At 41.1% G+C, this 10,548-nt stretch overlaps 1 non-coding gene across 1 annotated transcript; it reads left to right on the top strand.

Annotated features, from left to right (window-relative positions):
- The first annotated feature begins 3,385 nt into the window (after positions 1-3,385).
- LOC132481395 (U6 spliceosomal RNA) lies at positions 3,386-3,492 on the top strand. Its single transcript, XR_009530817.1, has one exon. It is a non-coding gene; the product is annotated as a U6 spliceosomal RNA (small nuclear RNA).
- The last annotated feature ends 7,056 nt before the right edge of the window (positions 3,493-10,548 follow it).

Below are 10,548 nucleotides of genomic sequence, written 5' to 3'. Positions count from 1 at the left end.
CATAAAATTGTACCACGTAGCATAGACTTAAGTTATTATGCTTAGTAACTTAGACTTAAGAAGTTACTTAGAAGAAATAACAATCTTTAATGCATATGTGCCTAACATCAGAACACCAAAATACGTGAAACAAAACTGATAGAATGTAAGGAGAAATTGTAAGGAGATGAATCCACTATCATAGCTGGAGGATTAAACAACCCTCTATCAGAAATGGACAAATCCATGAAGCAAAAAAATCAGTAAAGACATAGTTGAACTCAATAGCACCATCAATCAACTGGATATAATAGACATCTATAGACTACTTCATCCAAGTACAATGGAATATACATTCTTCTCAAGCTCACATGGAACCTTTACCAAAATAGACCAGCTTCTGGGCCATAAAACACACTTTAACAGCTGTAAAAGAAGAGAAATCATACAATGTCTGCTTTCAGACCACACTGGAATTAAACTAGAAATAAGAACAAAAAGATAGCTGGAAAATCCCAAATACTTGAACATTAAGTACACATTTAAACAACACATGGGTCAAAGAAGAAATCTGGGCCCCGGAGTCCAAGGGGAGGGCGGCCTCACTGAGGCTGCCGGCTCTGGAGGGGTCCCAGCAGCTGAAGCCGTGACAGTCCTGGGGACCGCGGGCCGGTTGTTTCAACAAGTAACTTAAAGACAAAATGGAAAAACAAGGAGGTTTGTGCCTGAGATCATGTTGATGCGAAACCAGGGATGGCCACCTTGTCCCAGATCACTCATCCTGGGGTAAGCCAGCTGCCATGTCATGAGGACACTCAGGCAGCCCTAAGGAGAGATCCATGTGGCAAGGAACTGAGGCCTCCTACTTACAGCCACATACTTCTAAATATTTTCAAACCATTTGTATGAATTTTCATCCTCAGCAGCAATGAATGAGACTCAAGGATTATACACATTCTTGTCAAACTTGATAATACCTGTCATTTTCATCTGAACTTTGTGGTTGTATTGGTGATGATGGGGTGCCATGTGAGATATGACATCATTAAACAGAATAGGTCAGGAGGCTTGGTCTCAATATCCCTGTTTAAAAAGTGTTATCACATGTCTGCCAGAAAGAATTGCTGATGACGCTGGAAAAAATTGAGAGTTATCCTTAACAATTAAGGGTTTTTCAGCAACATGGATGGACTTAGAGATTGTTAGGCTGAATGAAGCAAGTCAGACACAGAAAGACAGATATCATGTGATATTGCTTATATGTGGAATCTAAAAAAAAATGGTAGAAAAGAACTTATTTACAAAACAGAAATAGAGTCATGGATATAGAAAACAAACTTATGGTTACCAGGGGATAAGTGGGGGAGGGATAGTTTGGGAGAGTGGGACTGACATATATACACTACTATATATAAAATAGATAAGTATTGGTATGGACCTGCTGTATAGCACAGGGAACTCTACTCAATGCTCTGTACTAGCCTATATGGGAAAAGAATCTTAAAAAAAAACAAGGGTTTGAGGATTATATAATAAATATATACGTGCAAAACTTTTAACATGAAAGGAAAAATAAATTAACCCTGTGGTCCCTGTTATGGTATAAACATTTTGTACATCTAATTTTCAAATTTTGAAACCCAGCTCCCTTGTTGATGGTATTAGGAGGTGGGGCTTTAAGGAGGTGATTAGGTCATGAGTCCAGAGACCTCAAATATGGGATTAGTGACCTAATAAATGTAGCATACAAAAGATCTTATGCCCATTACATCAGTTAATTACAGAACCAGAAGACCCACATTATGAACCAGAAATTTGGCCCTCACCAGACACTGTCAGCTGGCAACTTGTTTTTTTTTAAATAAATTAATTAACTTTTTTTTAAAAAAGAGGAAATCTGAAGACCAATTTTAAAATACTTTGAACTAAATGAAAATGAAAATACAATTTAAACTATGTGGGATGCAGAAAAAGCAGTGTTTAGAGGGAAAGGTTTAGCATTAAATGAATATATTAGAAAAGAAGAAAAATCTAAAATCAATAATGTAAGCCTTAGGAAACTTAGGAAACTAGTGAAAGGAGAGCAAATTAAATCCAAAGCAAGCAGAAGAAAATAAATAAAAACTAGAGCAGAAATCAATGATATTGAAAACAAGGAATCAACAGAGAAAACTGACAAGACCAAAAGCTTGTTTTTTGAAAAGATCAGTAAATTGATAAGCCACTAACCAGGCTAACTAAGAAAACAAGAAAGACACAAATGACTAACATCAGAAATGAAAAGAAAAGGATGCCATGGACATAAAAAGGCTAATAATTGAATATTATGAACAACTCTATGCCCACAAACTTGATAACCTAGATGAAATAGATCTACTCCTTGAAAGACACAATCTGCCAAAACTCACAGTAGAAGAAATAGACAATTGGAATAGACCTATATCTAATTTTTAAAATGAGTCAACAATTAATAACTTTCCAAATCAGAAAGCACTAGGCCCATATTCACTGGGGCAATTCTACCAAACATTTAAGAAAGAATCTATACTCATTCTCTACCATCTCTTCTAGAAGATAGAAGCAAAGGCTATACTTCCTAACTTACACTATGATCCCAGCATTACTCTAATACCAAAACCAGACAAAGACATTACAAGGAAAGAAAACTACAGATCAAGACCTCTCATGAACATAGATGGAAAAAATCCTCAGCAAAATATTAGCTAGTCAAATCCAGCAATGTATAGTAAGAATTATACACCATAACCAAGGGAGATTTATTCTAACTATGCAAGGCTCATTCAATTAATGTAATCCATCACACATCAACAGGCTAAAGGAGAAAAATCACGTGATCATATCGATAGATGCAGAAAAAAATATTTGACAAAATCCAACACCCATGCGTGGTAAAAACTTTCAGCAAGCTAGGAATAGAGCAGGAACTTCCGCAATTTGATAAAGAACACCTATAGAAAAACTATGGCTAATATATATATATATATATATATGTATGTATGTATATATATATATATATATATTTTTTTTTTTTTTGCTGTACATGGGCCTCTCACTGTTGTGGCCTCTCCCATTGTGGAGCACAGCCTCTGGACGCGTAGGCTCAGCGGCCATGGCTCATGGGCCCAGCTGCTCCGTGACATGTGGGCTCTTCCCGAACCAGGGTACGAACCCGTGCTCCCTGCATCAGCAGGCCGACTCTCAACCACTGCGCCACCAGGGAAGCCCTATGGCTAATATAACAAATGGTGAGAAACTACATTCTTTCCTGCTAAGATCAGAAATAAGGCAAGGATATTTTCTCCCACCATTCCTTTTAAACACTGTATTGCAAGTCCTAGCTAATGCAACAAGACAAGAAAGGGATATAAAAGGGATACAGGTTGGAGTGCTCACTTCAGCAGCACGTATACTAAAATTGGAATGATACAGAGAAGATTAGCATGGCCCCTGCACAAGATGGGCACGCAAATTCGTGAAGCGTTCCATATTTAAAAAAAAAAAAAGGTATACAGGTTGGGAAGAAATAAATAAAACTGTCTTTGTTTGAAGATGACATGACTGTCTATGTAGAAAATCTGAAAGAATCGACCAAAAAAACCCTGGAACTAAAGTTGGGTGATTATAGCAAGGTTGCAGGATACAAGGTTAAAATACAAAAGTCAATCACTTTCCTATATATCAGTAATTTGAAATAAAAAACAATACCATTTAAATTAGCACCCCCAATAATGACATATTTTGGTATAAATCTCAAATAACATGAACAAGATCTATGTGAGGAAAACTACAAAACTCTGATAAAAGAAATAAAAGAACTGAATAAATGAAGAGCTATTCCATATTCACAGATAGGAAGACTCAACATTGTCAAGACGTCAGTTCTTTCCAACTTGATCTATAGATTCAATGCAATCCCAGTCAAAATCCCAGCAATTTGTTTTGTGGATATTGACAAACTGATTCTAAAGTTAATATGGTGAGGCAAAAGATCCAGAATAGCCAACACAATATTGAAGGAGAAGAACAAAGTCAGAGGACTGACAGGAACTGACTTCAAGACAGTAATCAAGATAGTCTTTTATTGGCAAAAAAAAAAATAGACTAATAGATCAATAGAACAGAACAGAGAACCCGGAAATAGACCCACATACACATAGTCAGCTCATCTTTGACAGAGCAGTAAAGGCAATACAATGGAGAAACGACAGTCTTTTCAACAAATGGTGCTGCAACAACAGACATCCACATAAAAACAAAAAACAAACAAGCAGAAAACCAAAAAAAAGAAAAGAAAGAAAGGAAAAAAAAGAATCTGCACACAGACCTTACACCCATCACAAAATTAACTCACAATGGAACATAAACCTAAATGTGAATGCAAAACTATAAAACTCTCCTACAAGATAACAGAGGGGAAAATCTAGATGACCTTTGTTATGGCAATAACTTTTTAAATACAACACCAAATGTATGTTCCATGAAATAAGTAACTGATAATCTGGATTTCATTAAAATTAAAAAAAAACTTCTGCTCCGCAAAAGACTCAGTCAAGAAAATGAGAAACCAAGCCACAGAACGTTATAAAGTATTTGCAAAAGACATCTCATAAAAGGATCGTTACCCAGAATATACAAAGAACACTTAAAACTCAACAATATGGGGCTTACCTGGTGGCGCAGTGGTTGAGAGTCCGCCTGCCGATGCAGGGGACACGGGTTCGTGTCCCAGTACGGGAAGATCCCACATGCCGTGGAGCAGCTGGGCCCGTGAGCCATGGCCGTTGAGCCTGTGCATCCGGAGCCTGTGCTCCGCAACGGGAGGGGCCACAACAGTGAGAGGCCCGCGTACTGCAAAAAAAAAAACAAAAAAAAACTCAACAATAAGAAAATGAACAACCTAATTTTAAAATGGGCAAAATATCTGAACAGACACATCACCAAAGAAGGTATAAAGATGGAAAATGAGCATGTAAAAGGATGCTCAATATCATATGTCACTAGGGAAATGCAAATTAGAACAACAATGAGATATCACTACACACCTATTCGAATGAAAAAAATCCCAAACTCTGACAACATCACCTATTGGTAAGGATGTGGAGCAACAGGAGCTCACGTTCATTGCTGGTGGGAATACAAAATGGTATAGCCACTTTGGAAGACCGTTTGGCAGTTTCATACAAAACCAAATATACTCGTACCACACAATCCAGCAATCATGCTCCTTGGTATTTACCCAAATGAGTTGAAAACTTCTGTCCACACAAAAACCTGCACACAGATGTTTATAGCATCTTTGTTCATAACTGCAAAAACTAGAAGCAATCAAGATGTCCTTCAATGGGTGAATGGTTCAAAAAACTACAGTATATTACACAATGAATGTTATTCACTACTAAAAAAGAAATGAGTTACCAAGCCATGAAAAGGTATGGAGGAAACTTAAGCGCATATTACTAAACGAAAGAAGCCAATCTCTAAAAGCTATATACTTTATGATTCCAACTATATGACATTCTGGAAAAGTCAAAACCATGGAGACAGTAGAATGTTCAGGAGTTAGAGGAGGAAGGGATGAATAGACGGAGCACAGAGGTTTTTTAGGACAGTGAAACTATTCTGTTTAACACTATAAAAGTGGGTATGTGTCATTATACGTTTGTGAAAACTTGTAGAATGTACAACACCAAGGGTGAACCCTAATGTAAACTGTGGACTTTAGGGGATAATGATGTCAGTATAGGTTCATCAGTTGTATCAAATACACCAATGTGGTGTGGGATGTCAACAGTGCGGGAGCCTGTGCGTATATGGGGGTAGGGGAGTAAGGGAACTCTCTGTACCTCCCTGTTGGTTTTGCTGTGAATCTAAAACTGCTCTGAAAAATAAAGACTATTTAGAAACAAACAAGAAAACCCAAAACATCAAAAGAAGCAGGACATAAAATAGGATAGCATAACATAAACTCAGACTGGAGAAAAGGAGACTAAAATGTTAATAGTGACTACTATCTCTGGAGAGTGGAATTACAGATTTTTTTAATTTTATATTTTATTTTGTCTTCCAAATTCTCTATAAAGAATATGTACTACTTAGATAATCATAGAGATTAGAGGACCTAGAGATGATCATACTAAGTGAAGTAAGTCAGACAAAGACAAATATCATATGCTATCACTTGTATGTGGAATCTAAAAAAATGATGCAAATGAGCTTATTTACAAAACAGAAACAGACTCACAGACATAGAAAACAAACTTATGGTTACCAAAGGGGAAAGGGGGGAGGGATAAATTAGGAGTATGGGATTAACAGATACACATTTCTATATATAAAATAAACAACAAGGACCTACTGTATAGCACAGGGAACTATAATCAATATCCTATAATAAAGCATAAGGGAAAAGAATCTAAAAGAGAATATGTATATATTGATACATATATGTATAACTGAATCACTTTGCTCTATACCAGAAACTAACACAGCACTGTAAATCAACTATACTTCAATAGAAAAATAAATTTAGAAAAAGAATATGTATCACTTAGATAATCAGAAAAACAACAATATTTATTTTTAAATAACAGGAAATGAGAGAGTACAGACTTTGAACTCGGGACTGAATTCGATCTGGGCTTCACCTCATACTAGCTCTGTGACCCACAGACCTTTAGCATTGCAAACCTCAGTTTCTGCATCTGTAAAATGAGGATAATAAAACCTACCCCACAGTGGTTTGCGTGTGTGCATCTGTGTGTGAGTGAAGCTAAAACTATACTAGGAAAATGAATGTGTAAGGCGCCTGAGGGATGCTCCATGCGGATTCATTTCTGAGCCCTTTAAGGATACTTGGGAGTTTATAGGTTCCAAGGAGATTTTGCTGGGCCTACACAGGGCCTGTGGTTCACCCTTCCCCCTTTCCCACCCCAACATTCCTGATGAAACAAACAACCAGCCTGGGCAGCCCACCGCCCCAGGCGCTAAGCGTCTACATTTTGGAGGAGAGAGGGGAGCCCTGGAAAGGAAGCTGGAGGAAACCTTTCTACTTCGAAAACCCCAGAAAGCGCAAGGCTCTGAAACGGGCTGACGTTTGTTCTTTTTATCCCTTTGCCATCCTTTAAACAAGATTCTGTGCTTCCTGTTCCAGCCTGAGGGGGAAGCCAAGGGTACACGTCACCAGAAAATAGCTGCAGGCCAAAGTCTTACATGAGGATTTGGATACGGAGTGGGCTTTTGACAGACAGGGAGGGGACCGTTGCAGACCTGGGACGGCGAGGAAGGGCGCCCAGGGCCCCAAGGACGACAGGAACAAAGGACTTAGTCTCCCAACAAGCCTGGGCCACGGCAGGCGGAATTGGGCGAGTCGTGATCGGAAGACGACCCGACCCCCTCCAGCTAAGAGTGAGGTGTGGAATGTGAGAGGAAGGTGAATGGAATGGAATGAAGCGACTTCGGTTCTTATTCACATTCAGTTTGACTTTGAAGCATTCCAAACACGGTGGGAACAAAGCCTGTTTGGAGAGGATTGTTATCAGAGGACCGGGTGGGATGGAAGGGAAGGGAAGGGGGGGCGGTGGTGATGGCTGACAGCTCCGAAGAGCATTCCAACTTGCAGATAAGGGAAGCCAGAAGGTTAGGAGTGATTCAATGGACGTCTACAGAGCTGCTCGTTCCACTCCTGAAGAAATGAGCAAATCAGAACTTTCGATGCTCCGTGGGTCCTTCTGTAATGCTGGAATTGATCAGTGGCTGTCAGATTTCAATTAAAGACGGTTCCTCTTACTCCAAATTTGAATTTCAGAAAACTTGCCTATTCTCTTTCACTTCTCTCATTTTCATTGGTAGGACAGGATTTTAAAAGCTAAGAAAATTCGAATTAAAGCTACCAGTGATGGTGGCAATAGATGACGATAAGATTCCATAGGCACCTTTCAGTAATACACTTGACTCTCTTGTCTTTGTCGCCTTACCTGCCTCCAGCCAAATTCCCTTTTGTCCCGTGGGTTCTTCCTGTGCTAACAGGGACAAGCCATTTCTTAGAGTGGAAATGAAAGAAGATAGTGGCTAATGTACCCTCAGCATCACACATGTTCACTGAGCACCACGAGGGTATAAAGAGGTAGGGGACTCATTCCCTGCGTTCAGTGACCTTATACTGTGCTTTCGGGAAATGGAAGAATCTCCAGCACTTTAAATGGATGGACCATGAGGTTCTGCAGGACACCCACGAGAGGCGATGGGTCATTTCTGACCCTACTGTGCCATTCTGCCGCTGACTCTCTCTCCTTGACCTCCCCGGCTCACTATATTAACCCCCCAAAATGTTATGCTGGAGGAGAAAGCAGGGCCTTTGCACTTGCTGTTCTCTCTGCTGTAAAGCCCTTCCCCCAGATCTCAGCATGGCTCACCCCCTTACCCCTCACCTTCAGGCTTTTGCTCAAATGTCATCTTCACAATAAAGCTTTCTGATGTGGGTTGAATTGTGTCCCTTTGAAAGATGTTGAAGTCCTAATCCCTAGTGCCTGTGAATATGACCTTATTTTGAAGTAAGGTCTTTGCAGACGATCCAGATAAAATGAAGTCATTCAGGGCTTCCCTGGTGGTGCAGTGGTTGAGAGTCCACCTGCCGGTGCAGGGGACGCGGGTTCGTGCCCCGGTCCGGGAAGATCCCACATGCTGCGGAGCGGCTGGGCCCGTGAGCCATGGCTGCTGAGCCTGCGTGTCCAGAGCCTGTGCTCCACAACTGGAGAGGCCACAACAGTGAGAGGCCCGCGTAGCGCAAAAAAAAAAAAAAAAAAAATGAAGTCATTCATTAGGGTGAAATCCTAAGCCAACATGACAGGTGTTCTTATAGAAAGGGGAAATTTACAAACAGAGACAGACACATACAAAGGGAAGGTGGTGTGAAGTCACAAGGAGAAGATAGCCATCTACCAGCCAAGGAACACCTGAGGTACCAGAAGCGAGGAGAGAGACATGGAACTAATTCTCCCTCACAGCCTCAGAAGGAACCCTGAGGTTCCTTAGAGACCCTACCAATACCTTGGTTTCAGAGGTCTGTGAGACAATATATTTCTCTTATTTAAGGCATTTACTTTGTGGCACTTTATTAGAGCAGCCCTGAGGAGCTAATATACCTTCCTTGACCCACACTATTTAAAATTGCACTGTCTGTACCTCTGGTTTTCTCCAGAGTACTTATTACTGTCAAATACCCTCTATATGTAGCTGTTTACTTGTTCACTCAGGTATTTGTTTATAGTCTGTCTCCCTCCACTGGAATGTAAGTACCATGAAGGCAGAGATTTTTGCACGTTTTCTTCATGGATTCCCTGTACCTAAAATGAGTACTGCCCTTACACACCGTAAGCTGCAGGAGGCCCTCTCTGGCCCTCCTGTGGTCCTCCCTCCCTCCCCCCTCCCCCCTGCAGAGTCTGTGTGGCCAAGTGGATATGCCACACGGAGCCTCCACCCCTCCTTCCAGAACATGTACCAAGAGCCCACACTTTGGACCCAAGCCTACTTCCAGAGTCTGCATAGGCCTCTTCCTGGGGTCCAGCCTCCTTTGACTCTAGCCAGATGGGTGTGGACGGAGCTTAGACAAGCTGACTGGAGCATCCACACGGTTTGCACAGGGCCCTTCCTGGTGTGGGGTAAAGTCTCGGGGAAATGAGAAGAAGAGGGAGACACAGGCCAGGGTCTTACTTTGTCCCCTGCCTCATGCCCCACAAAAGGTAGGGGATTAGGGGTGATTCTGCCTTGAATAATGCTGGAACGTAGCAGGCACTCAGTGAATATGAATAAGTGAATAAATGAATGTGGGAGTTACTCTTAAAAGCTGTTTTTTTCCCTCTGACTCACACAGTCCTTTAAAGAGAACATCAAAACTTCAGTGATTCAAATGGAATGCAGGGTGTATTCCTTGCTTTCAAACCCAACCCAGCCTCCTACAACAGTGAAATTGACAAGACACTCCCATCACCCAGGGCCCTTCATCTTTGCTTATGATGGGTTTATTGGGACGTAACCACAACATAAGTCGAGGAAGATCTCTAATTGTTAAACAAATCCATCCATTTATAGATTTATATTTATTAGGGGCCTACTCTTTGCCAGGCACTGTTCAAAGTGCTGAACACAAAGAAAAATAAGACACTCTCCATTTCTCTAAGGACTCTCAGTCACGTGAACCCTCAGAGGACAGTTGGGAAGATGTGCCCCTGGAACCCCGTGGAGAACAGGCTAGTCTGAAGGACATTTGTGGCTAGAGAGAAGGAAGGAATGTAGCCTGTAGCTCGGCAGAATTTCTATGGTGGTCTCAAGTTTTGGATATATGATCAATTTTTTTTTTTTTTTTTTTTTTTGCAGTACGCGGGCCTCTCACTGTTGTGGCCTCTCCCGTTGCGGAGCACAGGCTCCGGAAGCGCAGGCTCAGTGGCCATAGGTCACGGGCCCAGCCGCTCTGCAGCATGTGGGACCGTCCCGGACCAGGGCACGAACCCGTGTCCCCTGCATCGGCAGGCGGACTCTCAACCACTGTGCCAC

Source organism: Mesoplodon densirostris, chromosome 20 (genome assembly GCF_025265405.1).
Source record: "Mesoplodon densirostris isolate mMesDen1 chromosome 20, mMesDen1 primary haplotype, whole genome shotgun sequence".
NCBI lineage: Eukaryota > Metazoa > Chordata > Mammalia > Artiodactyla > Ziphiidae > Mesoplodon > Mesoplodon densirostris.
Note: the sequence above shows the minus strand (reverse complement) of the source record. Positions and strands in the feature narration are given on the sequence as shown.